The 21,961-nt window shown below is 33.1% G+C and overlaps 1 protein-coding gene across 1 annotated transcript in view; it reads left to right on the top strand.

Annotated features, from left to right (window-relative positions):
- The first annotated feature begins 12,896 nt into the window (after positions 1–12,896).
- Positions 12,897–21,961, top strand: part of axed (BTB/POZ domain-containing protein axundead) — a 52,662-nt gene continuing 43,597 nt past the window's right edge. The window contains exon 1 of the mRNA XM_088234633.1: positions 12,897–13,541. The gene's annotated coding sequence lies outside the window, so the exon portion shown is untranslated. The remainder of the gene's footprint in view (positions 13,542–21,961) is intronic.

A 21,961-nucleotide genomic window follows, 5' to 3' on the forward strand; every position in this document is an offset into this window, starting at 1 on the left:
TATATGGAAGTCTTGGCATTTACAGGGCCTACGACCTGTCATTGGCTGGTTCAATGCTCAGAATAATAAGTATCATCGTTAAAAAAAATGCAAAGAAGTAGTCCGATACAAAAATTCTAAGATATCATTAAACTTTGGTAAAACTGGGCAAAATTGTCACGTTTGACGGTACTTAAAAATGTTTTTAAAAAAGGTGATATTTTTATATTATTGACTAATTTGTTATAAAAAATGAAAGAGAATACATGACTGACGTTCTCTACGTTTGGAAAAGAACGGACAGAACTTATGTTAACACCTAATATATTTATTTTTGAAATCATATTTTGCTTTGCAATAATACTTCTCCGCCTCTGTACCTAAGTATTAATATATTAGTCATGTAGCTACAGCAAATTTAATGAGTCACTTTAAATTAAAAAATTCTTATTGTAAAGCAATCCCAAATCTCAAAATGGTCAACAATTAATGACTGTGCCGTCAATCATTCCTTATTAAAAATTTAATAGAGTAAACCATACCTATCTAATTACAATAACAGTTTGGTAAGTTTTCACTATCCAATATAAAATTCCACAAACATTATTTGGTACACCATAAATAACCATCGATAATTTTAAATTATTTACTAAATACCTAAAAATGTTAAGTAGTGGTAAATTAAATAGGTGCGAAGGTTTTCACGGTCACTGTTATCAATATGTTTCTTTTTTGGGTGATACCGTGTGTGTTGGATTTGTTCCGACGTTCAGCCACCATTGCAGGAGCCGTCTTCATGGTAAACTGAGTGTTTTGTAGAAAAAGGTGTGTGTTTAAGTACTAGTAATTTGTACCGTGTCGCAGTCGGCAGTAGGCACATTTCTATTCATTTTTGTAGTATGTAGTGCCGGGAACCATGTTGAGTTTAATTTAATTTAAAGTTTACCCTAAAGATGGCTCCTGCAATGGTAGCCGAAACGTCGGAACAAATCCAACACACACGGTATCACCCAAAAAATAAACATATTGATAGTGGTAAATTTTTAAACTAAATAGAACCGGCATTACAAAAATTTAAGAAGACAATCAAAAGAGCCTTCAAATGAAAAATTACGACGAGGCTTACTATTGTATTTGTCGACAGACTCGATTTTTAACTACCTGCAAAAAATATCATTTTTATTGTGGATAATTTATATAGCGCTATTTTTGTGAAAATCACCTCAAGGGTTATCATATTTTAGCCGTAGGCGTGTGTAGTGTCGCGGACTCCGGATCAGAAGGTCCGAGGAATCCCACACTACCACTACTTGTGTCCTATTTTTAAACATAGGTATTTACGACTAAAATAAAATGGGTTCAAGATGACCAGGCGCCGTAGTGCAGTTGGTAAGACAGCCAACTGTGAAACTGGCGTTGCGGGTTCGATTCCCGACAGTTGCAAGAGAAAAATCTAAGAAAGATTTGTTTCTTAGTTGGTCTGGGTGTTGTGATGTATTTTTCATTACCTCCTTCCAGTTTCCCTCCATCCCACCAGCTGACAAGCCTCAAAATAGAGGCTTAGCGGATTATTCCCTTTAAAAAAATGAAAAAAATTGGGCAAATGATAAGAACGCTAAGATTTCTTTAAAAAATACATAAAATATTGGAATTGTTTTTTAAAGCGATAGAGTAAAAAAGTTCAGTGTTTTTATTTATTATTTTTTACTTGACTATCAAACTAAGCCTTTTTTCTTTATGTATCGTATTATCATCGGTACGGTTTTTTTATTTTTTTAAAATTACGCGCGTGACGTCATGGTTCATTTGGGTGATAGTAATAATATTTTTTTTATAGCGCTGTTTTCGTGATTAATCACTTCAAAGGCGCAGTTCACTAACTTAACCAAAAAATTAAAATAAGGTCTATCTATACGCTAACTTTTAATTACCACGAGTATTTACTTACAGACAAATTTTATGAATCATGTAATACCTACACACAGTAGCGTGCCTAGGGTTTACGAGTAAGGCAAGCCCATATATATATATTTTTAATTCACATGTGGTGCAATTCCCTGACGGCCTCATAGTATAGTGGTCTGCGCATTTGCCTACCATGCAAAAGGTCTCGGGTTCGATTCCCGACATGGATGATTTGAAATACTTATTTAAAAAGGTGTTTTTACACTAGAATGTGTTATAGTCCCTGGACTGGTACTTGAAGCGTAAGACTGATCATCTTACCTTCATGTAGCAAAAAAAAATAAGATATACTGCGATTGCAGTGCTCTATGCACCATTAGGTGCGGAAAAGGAATGGTGATGAATTCACTTGTGTGAAAACATGATGTATGCTTTCTTCACTACAGTTGTACAGTCTACAAAGCATCCAAAAGGTATATTATGACGAATAACAATATTTTATGAAAATATGCATAGGATAATCTTTCTGAGTTCTTTTAAATAAACGAAAAAAAGAAAACACATTTTTTTTTATATAAAAGTAATTCCTCAGATATCAACCATTACCAACAAGTAGCATTAATAAAATATAGCATGCGTAGAGTTGAATAATAGTCATCGGAACCCATAGATAAATAAATATAATAAAGATAAATTATAATTGATAAAGAATATTGGAAAAGGAAAAGGATAGTAGATAGGCAAATAAAAAAGAAACGTCGGCCATCTCCGAATTCTTTTTATATATGACGTTTGCACAAAATGAAGTTAATTATCATAAATCTTAACCAGTACGGGTCTTTAATCAATGAAGATAAAAATAACCGTTTAAAATTATAAAATTCCGTAAAAAAGAGCATAATAAACAATCGTAAAGTTTGATCGATACGAAATACAAGATACGCTCTCTGCCAACTTTACCTTAAAGAAGCTGGCTTCAGATTCCCATATAAAACTCAACATATACAGACAAACATTTTATGAGTTTACTGTTTGTTTACATGCGAATTGCACCGTGAAATAAGCCCTATAAGAACCCCACGTGCGTGAGCGAGATAAGAATACATAGTGTCGTGCATGCTAAAAGGCATGATTTTTGTTTCAAAATAAATGTCCCTTACATGAGTATCATACGGTAGGTGAAACACATTTCTGATCGCTCTATTTATGCTTGTATTGCCTCTTTAGATCCTTTCAAGTTGGTGGACTCTCACAATGAACGTTCGATATGGAAAAATCAAACATAATCATCCAACAGATACTGCCGTCCAATATCAATTGAGTTTACCAAAAAAACGCTAGCAAAAACACGCGAAGTTAATTCGGGAATAGAACATGCAATTCCAGTGCTTTTTCTTACGCAGGTGGTTATTTTTGAACATGTTACTACTTCTGGAAGGCACCAAATGTTTTTGAGAGATTTACGTAATTTTACAAACCATAGCAAGCGGAAAACTTATAAACTCTCAAAAATTCGGAAGCTATGCAAAAACAGCGGCCGAATATTATGTATAAGAGTACGGATGGTACTATATGCCTGCTTCTGTACATAATGTCCTTATGCATGGAAAAAATATTGTAAAACGTCACACTTTACTACCATTGGGGCAGCTTTCAGAGGGTGCTCAAGAAACAAGAAACAAGGATTACAAGTATTAGCGCCTGCGCCATGCAAGAAAATGTTTTCGGCAATCAACAAATGAAAATGTTTTTCACACTGTCTTGTATATATTTCTAGCAAAGGTATGTCTACATCACGCAATGCAATAGATTTAGAAGACGAGACAAAAGCAATTTTAAATACAGAATTATAAAAATCAAGATCAGTGTAAAAGTAATTTTGAAAATAGATAGATATTAAAAAAATACCTTAGTTAAAAAAACTCTCACGAATACGATGTTTTATATATATATATATATATAGTTGGATAATTTATATAGGGCAATATTTGTGAAAATCACCTCAAGGGCGCTGTACAATTAATAAATATCCCAGTACGTCTTGCAGCTACAGAGCGCATGGACGGTTGGGATTCTAGTTCCTCGTTTTTAATTAAGATCAATAAAAAAATATAACAGATAGGAGCTAGATTACAGGACGTCTTGCAGCTACAGAGCGCATAGACAGTTAGAAATTTAGCCCCCATTTACACATTTTAAAAATTGACAAATAAATTTAGTGTATTAATGATACTAAAAAAAATAAAAATAATATGAATAATAAAAAGGAGTAAGATTACAACACGTCTTGCAGCTACTAAGCGCATAGACGATTGGAATTCTAGACCCCATTTATAAAATTTTGGTATTTTTAAGTTGGTATATGAAAGCTAGATAACCAATCATCGTGCAGCTACAAAGCGCATGGACGAGTGGAATTCTAGCAAAGTTAGAATGATATCAATAAATTTATAAAAAATAGAGCATGGTAGTAAGTTTGTCAAGTTTTAAACACTGAATATTATTTTTATAATAAAACTTATTTTATATGTATCATGTGTTTTTCTTACATTCTGTAATTTTTTTTTTTTTTAAAGTGTATTTTTGCTGACTACTACGAATAAAATTATACAAATGTTTTTATGTATAATGAATTCATATTAATTGAGTAATATTTCCTTTAAATTTTTTGTCAATATTCTTATTGGTTTCAAAGTTATCGAATTTTAGGATGAAAATAAGCCGTTCCACCCATAGTGAGCCGAGTAAAAGTCTCCCCCGGTTATGCCCCTTACTTGGTCCCACCAACGAGCAGGCGATCTTCCTCTACTTTTTTTTCCTATAACTTTTCCTGTTATGCGTTATGCCTTTTTCCAGGGTACATGGCTTTCATCTGGCAAATTAATCATGAATTACTGTAAGTAAATAAAAGCATAACATAATTGTAATTAAACATTAATGTGTAGAAATAGAAAAAACTATTGTAAAGCATGTAAACTTTTTTTTGTATTAGTACATGTGTCAGTCGTGGATTTGGGTAAACACGTGTCAGTATTGTACGTGCATAAAACATAGATTATGTACCCATTACAATCAACAAATATATTATATTGTAGATCTATATCATTGTCATTCGTTGAATCAACCGACTTTTCGTATTGAAAAAAGTACCTATATATGTATTTTTTTAACACAATTTCTTTTTAAATATACCTATGTTAAAGCTTAGTAAATTTACCTGAAATATGGAGGAGAAAGGGGGAATCAGCACCACGTAAGGTAAAGCTCAAATAACTTTTTTCGCAATCACCATTTAATATGATTTCTTTATGTTTCATACTTAGTCACTAATGGGCTTCAATATGGAATGGATGGAAGATGGAAAATAAGTATTTTTCTGATTTAAGAGAAAAGTAGCTTTGGTTTCCACTACCCATGGTACGGGTTAATAAGAGTCATGGTATGGGGTAATGAAATCCACATCTGAGAGATTAAGCTCAAAGAATTATTCATTTAAGGACTTTTTCAATGCGACAACACTTTGCTTCATAAGTATAATGGCCACGCTGAGGATTAAACGTCGAATGGTGTATAAAACTGCTTCTAAAATGGAAATAAAACTAATACGGTTTGGTCAGTTCAACCTAATTAAGTGTTTTGGGTAACGTTAAAGGTCGCAATAATGTTCTAAATGAAAATCATCATGTTTGATTTCACGTGTTCATATTTTTTACGTTTAATCATCAGTGTGGCCATATACGAAGCAAAAACTAGCGGCACGAAAAAAATAATATCCCCTAATTAACCACTCACTAGGGGATAGAGAAGATTCATAATTGCTCCCCTGAACAATAAGAGCCAACACGTCTCTTTAACAAAATAAACAATAAAACATTATTTTTACAAATAGTAAACTATGGTTAAGTATTTTAAGGAACATGCAAAATAATCCAGTAATATTTTTAAAATAACAATTTATGTAAACTAACAAAAATCGCTTACATAATTTTGGGGTTGATCATATCCTGAACTATGTTCAATAATCTAAATCGGTTGCAACGGAGAGGCAAAACATTTTTGAGAAGGAAATATGGAAATCTAGGCATTTTCAGGACAGTTCATAAACTGTCATTGGCTGGTTTAAGTAGATACTTTACTCACTGTGTAACATTCACCATTCTGCCCATGTTTAAACATCCACGTCTCCTCAATTCTTCCATCTGTTGAATTGTGTGAAGTGAAGTTGCTAAAACCTTTAATCATGTGGGTGAGATTCATCCGGCTGAAACAATTCACCTACTAGGCAACGCCTTAAAAAACGATTTTCCAATTTTTATTTTATTTTTATTTTATTTTATTTTATTTTATTTATTTGGATAACCAACAGCTATAATTATATCATATTTATATAACAAAACAAATAACAAATAAGCCAATTACAGGTTTTCACAAGTAGCATCACAGTAAGTTAAAAAAGATTCTCGAACATAAAATGAACAGTAATTAAATGTAAATTTAAAAGAAAAGAAAAAAAAATACTACGAGTTATTTTGAAAGCAAACGCCGCACGTTATTAAGATTATTTTCAAATAAATCTATGTTAAATGATTTATTTAGTACATTAAAATTATTAAAAGTTCGCCATAAATATGAATTTTGCCTATAATTAGATGAAACAAGAGGTATGTGAAGAAGAGGGTTATTTCTTAAAACTTTGGAAGGAACATTGATAGAAAGTTTGCAAAGTAGTTCAGGACAGTCAATTGAACCAGAGGCAATTTTAAGTAAATAAATTATATCCGCTATTTCACGACGTTTTTGCAGAGGCAGTAGGTGATGTTTTTTACATATATGAATATACTGGTCAGATTTAAACTCAAGTTTCAACCGGAAACACATGAACTTTATACTTATTATATCAGTTAGTTAATTTAAAAATGTTTCTAGTGTGTCCAAATCTTTGCAGACAGGCTGGATTTCCTCCCTAGGGAGTTATTTAGATCCAAATCTGTTGCAACAGAGAGGGAAAACATTTTTGAGAAGGGAATATGGAAGTCTGGGCATTTACAGGGCTTATGACCATTTTAGTTACATAAAAGTATATTTTTGAACTGAAATACCATTAAAAATATTGTTTTTATCTAATTCATGTTTTTTTTTTGCGCGATTAAAAAAAACATTCGTTTTAAAATGGCAAAATCGTATGAATTCCTAATTTTGCGTTCGTTTTACCAGACTACAGCCTTAAGGTACATATATATAGAAGAATCGTGTTCTTATATATATCAGAAATAATACGTAGCTATAAATGATATTGTTTACTAAAAGCAACCGGTGTCAGTATTCGAAGTGGGTCAATACTTCTAAATATAACGGATCGGTATGCCGGAGCTTCCAGCTACGGGGAAATTATTTGGGTCATCCAATCTCAATAAAGTTTACCGAGTCGTTTCCGGGGTTCGTCATTCCTGTTCCCTGTGACACGTTACTGGAGAAAGGGGGAGACGGTAGGAAGAAATTTTAAGCCGAAAATGTTACACTTGTTAATTTTAGGGAAAGTCAAACGTCTCGCAAGATGACGCATTTAAACAATGTATAAACTGAGAGTCACGAGTCTTCTTATTTGTTTGATCAGTTTTTATTACCGCCATCTTACTTCGTCTCTCGTCTCTCGTCTCTCCCAACCAGTTTCGCCGGTGCATTTACCGTATTATTATATGTATCCGAGAGGATGAAGGATACATATTTGTGCGTGAAACAGAACCAAAACCCCGGAAGAATGTTTTCGAATCGACAGCTACCTTATCTTGTAAAAATCCCGAAAAAGCTTGAGAAAACGGTACGGCCCGTAGTTTATATGCTTGAGTACTTTATTTATTTATGAGGTAGTTTTAAACAGCAATATTTCACCACAAAAGAGTAAGACTTATCACTTATCATTTTTTAATTTCATTAAATTATTTTTTTTATGTTAAGTCATAACATTAATATGAGCATACTCAATTATCTCTTAAATTAAAATAAAATAAAAAATACTAAATGATATTAAATATTTGTATAAAATCACTTACAGCCTTTTCTATATCTACCGGTTTCGAGACGTACCCGTCTCTTCGTCAGGACATCCATCAAACCAACATGCAAAACAAATTATACACCTTCGCCATAGTTGTTGCACAAAAATATAAAAGCAATACGACATGCATTTTACATTAGAAAATATTTTTAAAATACTGTTCCTTTGATTAATAATCAAACAACCTTTCAATATAGCCCGTTATACGATGTTCCATTGTAATAGAACCCATTAAACTTAAGCTGCTCCTTCCATCCCCTCTCCTTTTTAAAACTATTTCTCAAACAACATAAAATGTTTTCATAATCTAATCAGTGCGTGTTTGTCCTAATCAGTGCATGTAAGGGTTGCTTATTAAAATGCATGTCGTGTTGGTTTCATATTTTTGTGTAACAACTATGGTGAAGGTGTACAGCGGATTTTGCATGTTCAATTCAATTCATTTATTTAAATATAACATAAACATTACACACATACATTTAATACGTACATATTATAAAAAAGAAAAAAATACATGAAAGAGATTCACGTCAAAGTAGTAGGAGAATCCTGCTCCGGAAAACCCCTTCGGATACATGGAACAGATCAATATCCAGAGCGATATTGTTCAGCATAGCGGTAGCTTATCGACAATACCGCGCAACAATCGATAAAAATGTGTAGTCAAATACACATTCCTTCTAGTCTCTAAACTGTTGTAGCCAAGCATACCCCGGAGAAAGTCGGTCGGATAGAGCCAAGGATAATACCCGCACTCTCTCGTGTAGAGATATCTCAGAAACTTCTTTTGGATTTTCTTTATCATAAGAGAGTACTTCAGTTCATGTGGCCCCCAAATCATCGAGCCACTCTCGAGTCTACTTCGCACCAAGGAGTTGTAAAGAGTTCTCAGTACGCGGGTATTTTCAAAAACCCTGGCAGTACGCAGAACGAATCCCAACATCTTCAATGCATTACCACTGATTGTTTCTATGTGTAGGATACTCACAAATCTAACGCCCAGATCCTTAACATTTGATGTTCGTATCAGATTCTGGTCATTCATTTTGGTTTGATAGGTGTCCTGACGAAGAGACGGGTGCGTCTTGAAACCGGTAGACATAGAAAAGTCGGTTATTGGTTATATACAAATATTTAATAACATTTAGTAAAATGTTTGACCACAAAGTTAATGCTTGAAATATTAATAGTAAAAATATTTTTTTTTTTTTTAATTACTCGAATTTTTACATACAAAAACAATATTGTACTCCCATGGCTCGATTTTTTTTGTATTTTCGTCAACATGTTTTTCAGCTCATATAAATTTAACATTGTGGGAAAAGATCAACAAGACTTATTGTTAACCTGCTTAAAGGGAAAAACTACTCTTCATATGGCTTCTATTACGAGGAACCTAGGAAAAGGGGCAATATACAACATAGCACCACGTTAAACAAATCAGCGATATGGAATGACCCTAGTTTACGATTCTCTAAAGGAATTTCTGCCTAGGGCTTACCGACGACTTTGACACCAGTGGATGGCGATTTACGATTAGCAGCGAGGAATCAATGACCGGAAAACTACAACAAAAAGGTATTTTCAAATACATTCGCCTAGTAGTTAGCATATTTGGCTACCATGCATACACTACTGAGTTTGACAAAATCGGCAAAAACACCTCACAAATAATTATTTCTGACATATTGCCGTCGTGTAACATTCATCATCATTCCCTTTCCGAACCTAATGGCGCATATGGCACTGCATTGGTACACCAATCGCAGCGTATCTTGATCATCTTTGTTACATGAAGGTAATCTGATCAGTCTTACGCTTCAGGGGACTATAAAATATTCTAGTGAATCAAATGACTCGCCTACAGTCTGTATTGAATGCCGCAGCGAGACTTATTTTTGGATTCTCTAAGTTCAGTCATATCACTCCACTACTACGGAAATTGCACTGGCTACGTTTTCCACAGAGAGTGGAATACACACTCTGTTGGCTTATGTATAAGTCACTGCACAACTCTGCTCCAGAATATCTAAGGGAACTCTGCATTCCAGATGAACTAGCTGACAGACGTCTTACGCTTAGATCAGCTACATCTACGTCAAAAGGAAAAGTTATTATACCTCTACGCAAACAGCGCACTAAATTCGGTGAACGTGCATTTTCGGTCGCAGGCCCTACGGCATGGAATGCTCTCCCAGCAGAAGTCCGAAACTGTGAGAGTGAAGTGATGTTTCGGGAAAAAACTAAAAACCCACTTGTTCTCTAAATCATTTGTTTAAATTCTTAGCATGTGGTGACAAAGTACATTATTTTTCTTAAATTAAAAAGTTAAAAGGAAATTTATATCTGTATATAATCACTTTGTAAAGCGCCCTTGAGGTATTATATTACGAAAATGGCGCTACATAAGTTATCCATAATTATTATTCGTGTAAAAACACCCTTTTAAATAATATTTCATATCAACCATGTCGGGAATCGAACCCGAGACCTCTTGCATGGTAGGCAAATGCGCTGACCATTGCACCACGAGGCCGACAATATGCTGCAATAGGGAAATATCACATTTTTTTACATTTTTCAAGTAATAAAGGTTGTTGAAATACTGTCCAGTGAAAAAAATATTTTTTTGCTAATTATCAGTAGCATAATAAATACTTTTAAATTTGTAATTTTTAATTCCCGCATAAACGGTCATTCCATCGGCCACGCCCCTAATACGTCACGATTAATGTTTATTTGTTCCTGCCATTGAAAATTGTGTAGAACACACACAACACAACAACCAAGGCCAAAGATGTCGCATTTTTCTAGCAACGTATTTTTATTAAATTTCTTTTATACATTTATGTATGAAAACATTTCTCCACAATATCCACATTGATTTTGAAAATATAATTAATTATTCTAAATCCATTTCATATAGTTTTATCGGTATTCGTAGTATGTGCTATTTCCCCGTTATGTAAGGATAAAAACATGTAGGTGATTGTGGAGACAATTTTCATTTTGTTACTCTTAAAATGGCATTGATACCTAACCTGCTTTTCATTTGCGTCTGTAATAAAATTGTAAAGTGATGATTTTTAAATACATATTTTTTTGACATTTTATCCAATTTGTAGCTAGACTGGAAGTGCACAACTGAGTTTTAATCCCACCCCTTTTGTGAATGGAAGTGAAACGTGGAACTGGCAGAGGAACCATGAAAGCAGAGTGAACGTAGTTGAAATGCGATATCTTAGACGAATGTGTGGGAAATCAATGGATGAAAGGGTTAAGAATAATGAAATCAGGCGAGAGTGTAAATCTGAGTCAGGTATAATTGATAAGACTAAGAAAGTTTCTCTGAGATTGTTTGGTAATGTAGAACGAATGGATGACGAAAGAATGGTGAAACAAGTACATATGTATGACAAGAATGAACGGTAACGTGGGATGAGGACGACCAAGGAAGACGTGGCATAATCAGGTATACCAAGATCTTAGGTCTGGTCGTGTCAAAAGCAGGCAGAACCGAAGAGCGTGTGTGACAAGATATATGAATGTATGAATGTGTAGGAAGCTAGAAATGTATGCCAGGAGAAACGTGTGTTGCGGTTAATACTCTCTGCTTACCTCTACGGGGAAATGGCGTCTAAAAAGTATATTAGTTTATTTTATTTTATTGGAAAGCCAGCATATTTTTTTAAGATACATTTTGGAAGTAGGTATATTTCATGAGGTTCAATTAGTCCAACAATATTATCTTTTTTTTTTTTTTAATAGAAAAATAAATATTTTCCTTCCTATGCTTCACCCAAGTATTTATTTTAAAATTAATAATTCGCTATTAAAAAATGGAAATCAAGTTGAAGCAGAATTGGATTCGAACCACGGACCATGGATCCGCGAGTCCGAGACACTAGCCACGGGACTACAACCCGATTCGCATAGAGAGAAGGAAGAGAGTACCTACCTCTGTAATTCTTCCCCTAAGCGGATACTATCCTTAGTTGTACCTGTCAGACTTTATACTGGGAATGCTTGGCTACAGTAGTTTGGAGAAAATAATCAAAACATTATACGTATAATTAAATTAATAAGAACATTTTTTTATTCGTTGAAAAACTGCGTATTAGAATATGAAGAAAAAATACTTTTAAACCTAGATTTATTGCATATCAAGTATATTTGATAAATAATTTATAGAATCATAATTATTATTTTTCTTTATTAGAACACATCATGTGTTTACTATTTTAATATTTAATATAAATTTATTCAGTCTCACATTGGCAGTTTCATGTCTCTTCCCTTAGATAAAATCCAATGATGAATCTTGAAGATGCATTTCGTTTCTGATACATAACATTATAGCAGTATAATTTATTTATTTATTCATTCATTCATACAAATACATATACATTACGAAAAAATAATAACGTATCCCTAACTCTATGAGGCCAAAAGCCCTGTGTTGAGTTGGGATACAACATAATGGAAAGTGTTATATAAACATCTGAAAACGCGCTTAATAGTATATAAATATATACAATCTCTCGCAGCAGTCTCCTGCAATGATCTCTTTCCTTAAACAAAATCCAAACTTGTGCACTTCTTATATTAGTGGCTTTCGTTTTGTAGAACTTAATATGTTCATCCAGGACATTTAACAGTCTTGAGGCCAGAAAAGATAAATTTCTCTGAGCAAAAGTCGTGCGTGTTTTTGGTATTAAATCATTCAAATTACGGGAAAACCTCGTACGAGCATTAATTCATTCTATTGTAATAATTGTAAGTTTGATTTTTTATTATAGAAGTAGGTACTTGTCGTAGTTAGCGTAAAGAAAAAGCAAAAAAAAACATGTTTTATTATAATTTGACCGTGAGCAGCAAACATAAATACATGGGTATCTACTGAGGTATGAGTAATCGCTTCTCCCAATCTGCTACCTATCAGAATAATAATTATCGCGGTCACTTTGCTTTTAACCACCAGCCACTGTGCTGTGCAAGGCTGATAATATTCATATTATGACGTCTCTAATCATTTACCGCGCTTATTGATACTGATAGTGAAGGATCGCCGCACGCATGCGCCGTTACCCGCAACCATGGTAACGGCGCGACGCTAAAATGGCGTCTGTTGTGATGGCGCGCGCCTTCAGGCAGTTTATTTTCGTGCGAGCCGATGGTCACCCGTGCGGACGAGCGAAATACTTCAAATCTAAAAATATCACTTAAACTGCCATCTATACACGGCAGAAATTTACCACGGGAATTTTCGCATGACATTACATAACTTAAAGTTGCCGCGAAGGTGAAAATTGACAAGTTAATACTTCTTCGCAATAAGGGTTTGAAAATGAAAGCAAAAATACAGGTCGGCGCTTGGGAATACGATCGCGCAATCTGTCCAAAAGCTCATTTCGAAATGCCTATATAAAGTTGTTTTGTTTGACGCGACACTTGTGGTTAATATTTTGAGTCCGTGGCGGGAATTTGGCGTACCATCTGTTTTCGCGAGAGGAAAAGTACCCTCTGGAAAACAAGTAAATACTTTCAGTTTCTGCGCAGAATCCAGAGAGGTGCGGCCGAAAGCTCTATCGACGTGACTCGGGTGAGTCTAAAATCATTTTTATAGTATTTAAAATGAAATCTAAACAGTTTTAATTCGATTATTAATTTGAAATACAACCTTTACGGCCGATTCATAACTAAGGGCGGTAGGGATAACATGTATATACACAAAATTAATGACGTTCTTAACTTTGATAGCCATTTTTTTTACTTCATCTTGACCTAAATATTTACATGTTTTTAAAACATAAAAACAAAATTTGCATGTAAAGGACTGGTTATTTATTTACTATGTACATTTTATAAATAAATAAATGTTTTTGTCTGTCATGAACACGTTAGCTGTTATTTACTATTATTTTACATAATATGTATCTGTTTATTTTTTTTTTCAATGTACATATAAGGTAACTTAAAAAAATATTTTATATATGTGAGTTTTTGTCGTTTTTTTTACACCCACGTAAAGAATATATATTTTAAATATGTAAGTCTCAGCCAGTCAAAAACTGACAGAGTTATGAATATTCGAGCTAGTGATTCTTGGAATAGCGTAAATTTTTATTGAATTTTATCAAATCGTTCTCGGCAAACACATTTTCATTTGATCAAATATCAAATAAAACTTACGCACAGATTAAAGAGAAATCTTTTGTTGATTTTGTGCAAAAAACGTTTTTAATTGTTTACTATTTATTACGAAGCATTTCATAATAAATTTATATCATCTGTAAACAACATTTAAAATCAATATTTCACGTTCACTCTGCCAGGAATCAAACCCAGGATCTAAAGAATTGTAGGCGAACGCCCCAACCACTACACAACGAGGCTGTTTTATCTCCTTTCGATTTCCGTATTCAGGATGTTTACCTGATAGCAGCCATCGAGTCGAAAACACTCAGGGTTCTGGTTCTATTTCACACACAGAACTATATACTTCACCCGCCCGGACGCAGAAAAAAATATTACACAAAATTTAAAAAAAAGCGTAAATGAAAATCAAAATTACCAAACTTAATAGTATTCAGTACCTAAACACAATATGACCATTATCATTTCGTTTCCACACCTAATGGTGCATAGGTTACTACATTAGTAAACCAACTACAACATATCTTAATTATTGCTGTTTCATAAACGTAAGATGATCAGTCATACACAGCAGGTGCCAGTCTAGGAACTATGAAATATTCTTGTGTAAAAACACTTTACCAAATAAATATTTCTTTTCAACTATTTCGGGAGTCGAATCCAAGATCTCTTGTATGGTAGAAAAACGCGCTGATCATTTGATCACGAGGCGGACAAATACTTCCTTTAATATTCATTCGTTTGATCAAATTGTCTACTAAAGTATCAATTATTTAACAATTGGTCATAAGTATTTTAAATGTTAAAATATCATAAATCTTGATGACTCAAACCTATCGTGTCTCTTTACATTATAGGGGCGAGTTTCCACAAAGCTATGCGATCATTACCTTTATTTGAAATAAAAAATGGACCATTTTTATACTTTAACCAAAAGCTAACAGTCATGTGAATGTTTTCACGTTACATAAATCGTGGAATTGGCTCTGCACTATATAACCATTTTACCGGAATAAAAAATTGAAAAATCATACGAACCTATAAACTCAAAGCACCGTGCATCCAAAAATATAACTTATTTACATTTGTACCAATATTCATTTACTTATTTATTAAACGGTAGTGACCCACCGATTCGGCCGAAAAATTGCCAAAACTTCGTCTCAGCTGAAACCTGTAGTCGAGATATCTCAGATTACCTTCGACTCGGGTGTTATTATTATTTAATATACATATCGATGTACCTACCCAAAATCTTGAAGATAAAGGGTTGATAGCGTATCTTCGTAATCGAGAATTAATCTTCAACTCCTTAACTTCCGATTGTTACTGCGGCCCTGGGTACGATTCTGGAAAAGTTAACATAAAATATTGACTTTAAAGGTGGCTGTACACTGCAATATTTTTTTGCCCTGAATTTGGCACCTGAAGCGTAAGAATTATCACCTTAACTTCATGTAACAGATGATACCTTGCATTTGGTGTACGAATACAATGCCCTATACACTCCCAGGGGTGGTATTCTTGATCCTTTCTACCCCCTAGAGAGTGATTAATTTGAAGTGACGAGACTTTGCTTCACATAATGGCCACACGTACCTAAAAGAAGCACTTACACACTTCTGCTCGAACAATAAGGAGAGGTCTCAGCAAAATGTCCGTACGAAGTTTTCCCAGAGCATGAATTATGCCATACCCAAAACCCGTACGACTTTTGCTCAGAGACATCTCTCATTTAACGCACCGAGGGTGTTCAATTTTTTAGAATAGCGTATTAAGCTCTCAAAGACAAAAACGATTTTCAGGAAAGGAGATAAGGACTGGATTTTCCTTAGTGGGAGGGATTAGAGTAGGAAATTCCTTGATGCTTTTCCGAATGTTTGAGTTTACTGTTTACCAAATACGTTTTTTTTTATTTTTTTATTTTTATATTTTTGATCCTATATTTGAGGTGATATACTCATGTGTCTGTGTCAACTACTTGCTCGTCCCATCTCAACACAGGACTTTACACAGGAGGTCCCATGGAGTTAGAACTTATATCTCAAAAAATGTACAATAAATAAACTGGTGATTAGATTCATTTAGAACATTGTTGCGACCTTAAGCACTACCCAAAACACTTAATTAAGTTGAATTGCCCAAACCGTATTAGTTTTATTTCCGTTTTTGGAGCAGTTTTATACACCATTTGACGTTTAATCACCAGTGTGGCCATTATATGAAGCAAAATGTCGCCACATTAAAAAAAATATTCTTCAAATTAATCAGGGGGCAAAGAAGATCGAGAATACCACGTGGATATATACTAAAATTTACTAACATTGATTTAAATGTTTGACCAGAAAGTTAATGTTTTAAATATATTATAAACAATAACCAAAATGCTTTTATTAAAATGAATCTGTACATGCATAATTAATAGATTATGATTGTAGTAATTATCATTCATTTCACTGTTAACTTTTGAACTATCAAATATTTTAATTTTCAGCATTATGCGGTATCTTTATCACATTTGCTTAGAAAAAATAACGTTTTAAATTAAAAAAAACACCGTGAGATACACACCGAAAGTTTATTGAACATAATTTGTAACTGCAGTGAATATATTCAAATTGCACTTGTTTTGAAGCTTCCGATCATCTGACCTTCGTGTAATTAACGATCAAGATAGCACTGCAATGTAATGTTTAAATAAAGGCGACAAATTTGTAAAATTCCGAGCCTGTCAGTTTTATGCAAGGATTTTGTAAAAGATTTAAGACTGGTTTTAAACTATCGTGCAATTATGAATAAATAAATTATACTGTGTTACGCAGGTATTTATACTACAATAACATCAGCTATGTAGGGTTATAGTATAGTGTTCTTTTGGGTGTCTGTGTCCAGGCGGATGAAGAATACAATTCTGTGTGAGAAATCTTAATTAACAAGTACACATGCACAACTTATTTTGTGTTGTATTATATAAGAAATGATAAATAAAAAAACAACCATCCATCTACATATTATGTGTAATTATACATTAAAGATTTGAAGATATATGTGCACGTGAAGTTATTTATTTATTTAAAACTTCAAGTATGTAGAATAAGTACAGTAAAATCATATCTTTCAGCCAACCAAAAAACAGATTGGTCAAAAAGAAGAGCTTGGTCAAAATTTTGTATTAAAAACTACATCAATATATACTAATAGATAAAATTTTAAAAGTACATTTACAAAATTAAAAAAAAACTTAATGAATTAAAAATAACCGCTGTTCTTTTAATTGGGAGATAAGGCTTGCACATATTAACTTTAATAAAATAAAAAAGTACATTATGTACATGTTAAATGATGTGGAATGTGGGATCAGATAGTAAGTTTGGAAATTATATCGACTAATACCTACAAATGGTATATTTTCCAGTATATATCTTTTTTGAATTACCTTAATTTATAAAAATAAATTTAAAAAAAATTAATTTACTCAATTTAATCAAATAAAAAAAATTATAAAAAACAAAATAAAATAACACCAGAATCCTAGACGGCGTTTTCAAGTTGATAGCTACTCTAAGGTAAAAAAATATGAAAAGGGAATGGGAATTAGCCAGCTTCATAGAGCAGTGGTTGGTGCATTTGCCTACCATGCTTGAGGTCCCGAGTTCGACTCTCGGTAAGGTTGACATAAAATATTTCTTTATAAGGTAGATTTACACTACAATCTTTAATTGTATCTGGACTGGCACCTGAAGCGTAAGACTCATAACCTTGCCTTCCTGCAACAGATGATCGAGATACGCTTTATTTACTTTGCCAATGCAATGCCCTATGCATCATCAGGTGCAGATAGGTTTTGGCGATTCTTAATTGATGTTTTATCTCCATTTCCATTATCATTTATTTATTAAATTGCTGCGGTGCAAAGGGCATTGCATTAGTACTCCAATTGCAGGGTATCTTTATATTTTTTTTTACATGAAAGGTAAAATGATTAGTCTTAAATTTTATGTGCCAATCTAGGACATTCGATATTTGAGTGTTGAACCACATTTTAAAACAATATTTCACGTGCCAGTAATCGAACCTAGAATTTTAAGCATGGTAGGCGAACTAAGTAATAACTTAGTTTTATAACAATTTTCTGATGTAAACCAAAAAAAACCTTTACAGCTTTTTCTATGAAATAGATAACATAATAGGTTTACAAGTTGACTACCCATTATGAATTTCAGTGCTACGTGAAATTGGATAAAAAAATGTTTTCTTTCACACAGTAAAAATTAAGTAAAAAAAGAACTACTTTGAATGACGTTACGTTTTCTTGTGAATCAACCAACGACAGGGTGTTTACGGAAAACCAATTCACTAATCAGCAGAACACACCGGAGAGAACTTGCGACGTCACACGCGGAGTAATTTCAAAATTGCAAAACGTTTAAAAAATCATAGCCTTAAATAAAAATGTTTTTTTTTTAAGTTGGCTGAGTTTTATAGTATATTAACCTTATATTAACAAATGAAAAAAAAAACAAAAGAACTACTGTACTTCCTTTTTGTTTGAATTTTTTATTCAAACAAAATGGAAAAAGCAAATATGAGATGAAACACAATATTCTTCACGTCTTTTATTATTAAGTTTACGGATTTAACGTTCATTCTAAGATAGTAGCCAAAAAGTTTTTTTTTTGTTTAATAAATAAATATTTGTTTTCTTGTAATTTACCCAAATATTTTATTTTGAGGGCCATTTTCAACGCATTGTAAATAACTAACCATCAGAAGCCCTTTTGTCAAGATGGGTTACAGTGGGATTCGAACCACGGACATTTAACCCGTGAGCCCGAGGCACTAGCCACGGGACCACAACCCAGTTAAATAATTAAATCAGTTTGAAACGTAATGCGGCTCCCCTGCACAATCAGCTAATAGTACATTAAACTTGTATTTCTTTACCAGATATTTATTTGTCACAGATATGTAGGTGCGCTTCATTTATTAAAATTCTACAATTAATTAAAACCTTTATCGTCGTCCTGCTACAAACACTTTCCCACTGATTCATATTCCTGAATCCCCCCACAGCCAGGTAGGTTCCTCATTCCTCATCCTTTACGGTAGGGTGCTCTAGACTCTAGACACGCGAGGGTTGTTCTTTATCGACCGCAACGTTACCTTACAGCGAGAGATGTAGATATGGCTTAAGTATCAATACATACCTACCATCGTCTGCATGTTAATTTGTCTCAATTCGTAATGAAATATTCACTTGTTTCTTTAAAACTGCAAGAACAAAAAATAGACTGGTAAAAGTTTGTAGTTTACATTTTAAAATAATAATTTTAATCAACAGTAGTTTTTTAGTGGGCAGATATAGCTTGCACGTGTAAACCTTATTTAAGCTTTAACGGATGCTTTAAATGTCAATACATTTATGTAAGTTTAACGAAAATATAAGATACTATGTATAGAATGTAAAGGACAAGATCTTTTTTCCGTATTTTTTTTGTATTTAAAAAATACTTTTGTTATAAAAACTAAAATAATATTGTAATTTATCTGAGAGATAAATAAAAACAAATTGATATATTTGACACGTGCCTATTCGCTAGTGTAGTAGCTACATCCACAAAAATTAGTGTTTGTGTGAATACTCTAAAAAAAAATCTTTTTTTTAAAGAGTTTTTATTTCGACATTATTAAACTGTTTGAAAAACGGAAAAAAGTATACGGTTCAATCAATTCGACCTTATTTAGTGTTTCGGGTTATGTGCATGGCCACAGTGGCGAGCGTGGACTGGGCGGCCGCGTGCGAGCACCTCGCGCGATTTAAGGTCTGCCCATGTGGTTTGCAGGGGAGTCAAACCAGAGTGATCTTGAAGCGAGTGACACGGCATTTTGTGCTACTTGCGTAGATTTGCAAACAAGCGGTGTTGTATGGTGTGTAAAGTACCAAGTAAAAATAAATTCAACCTTGGGAAACTGGACTTCGTCCAAAGACAAATAGCAATCAGGTCATATAAGGAATACAGAGCAATCTTCCCGCTATCGGCTAAGCTTTTGAGTGGATTTTTTGATTTTAAGAAGTTCCTGGTTGGCCCACTACGAGTATAGAATATCCGTTTTAATTAAAACAATTAAAGATAAAATTTGGGCTTATGTAAAAGCAAAAAAATCCAATTTTATGAAACATAATAAGCGGGGTAAATAAAACAATGCAACTCCCATCTAAAATATCAAAACATTTTTTTTTGTTTTTTTAAACTGGGTTGACTTCCCCGCAAACCGCGCGTAAAATCGCGCGCGGCGTCGCGCCCCGACTCCTGGCCCGCAAATGCAAACGCTCGCCACTGTGGCCATGCAATTAAGGTTGCAATAATGTTTTAAAATAAAATCATCATGTTTGGTTTCACATGTTCGTATTTATTTCACGTGATTTGGCGTAACATATGAAGCAAAGTGTAGTCGCATGTAAAAACTAAAAATCCCCAAGTAGAAATCATCTCCATCCCCGCGAGAAAATTTAGCATAGCACACCTGTTCTGTTTATCACGGTTGCAGTGTGGCGGCATTTTTCTGCCTAGCATCATGTCTGATCACGACAAATGTATGTTAGAAAATGGAGACAAGAAAGGCAATTACCCACGAATCTAAATACCATTTACAGGGCGCTTGTAACGTGCCTATTTCATTACTCAAATTTCAATACTTGAATAGGAACATTATCTATTTATTTTATTATATATTTCGATACTTGTGTACGTCTTAAATGCCTAATTAAAGCAAATGAAGAGAACATATTTATTTCTACCATCGTAAATACACAGTGCGAATTTTGTTTTGCGATCACGCATCAAAACATAACATGGTGTCACATATCTATAAACAAATGAGTATAACCATGCAATATAATATGCCTGGCTTTTTTTACTATTTATTTACTTAAGTAAATATTCATCCGTATTTGCGATTCCTGTGAGTAAATCAAATATTTTAGTAAAGACAAGAAAACTGATATTTTATAACCTTTTATTTGTTTTTTTCAAGAAAACAACAGTCATCACAACAAAAACGCCATGTTTACAAATAAATCAAAATCACAGTTTTCTATATGTTACTAAATACGGAACTAAAATCAAAAAATCGTGCTTGTGTAAAGTCGTTCCACATCACTCAAAAAGAAAAAAAAACAATGGTAATAAAATAACACATAAATATAAACAGTTTTTTGTTGTTAACTCGGTCTTAAGAAAACCTTTTCGCCAACGAATCCATACGGAGTGACCCCAAAATTAACCCTTATTTTCTTTAAAACAAGAGAAAAAATGTATAATATGAAAGAATACATTAAAAAATAAATAAATGTAGAGTTTGTTAAATGAAATTATAATTATTATTTGTAAAGGCTCTAGCATTTTCTTTATAAACGTTTAGAATGAGAAAATATAACGAAATCAAAAAATATCTGAAACAATAAAGATTATGAGAAAATATATATCGATTTCAGAAAAAAATAGTTTTAAAAATGTAGGATTCTGGAAAAAGATGCATTCCTTTTACTATTTGTGCGTGATATACCAATGTGAAACAAAAGAAAATATCACTTTTTAAAACATTTTTAAAGTCGTGGTATAAAATACTGTCTAATAAAAAAAAAAAAATTGCTATTCATTAGTAGCATAATAAATATTTTTAAATTTGTAATTTTAAATTCCCGTAAAAACGGTCATTGCATTGGCCACGCCCCTAATATGTCACGATTCATGTTTATTTTCAACTTTTTTCAAAACCATTCATTTTTTTAGAACATCGTCACGAATCTTGACGTCACAACTATCAATACCAAACATGTTGCGTTTTTCTAGTGATAGAATTATA

Source organism: Micrasema longulum, unplaced genomic scaffold (genome assembly GCF_059751315.1).
Source record: "Micrasema longulum isolate JH-2025_06_02 unplaced genomic scaffold, ASM5975131v1 h1tg001263l, whole genome shotgun sequence".
Lineage (NCBI taxonomy): Eukaryota > Metazoa > Arthropoda > Insecta > Trichoptera > Brachycentridae > Micrasema > Micrasema longulum.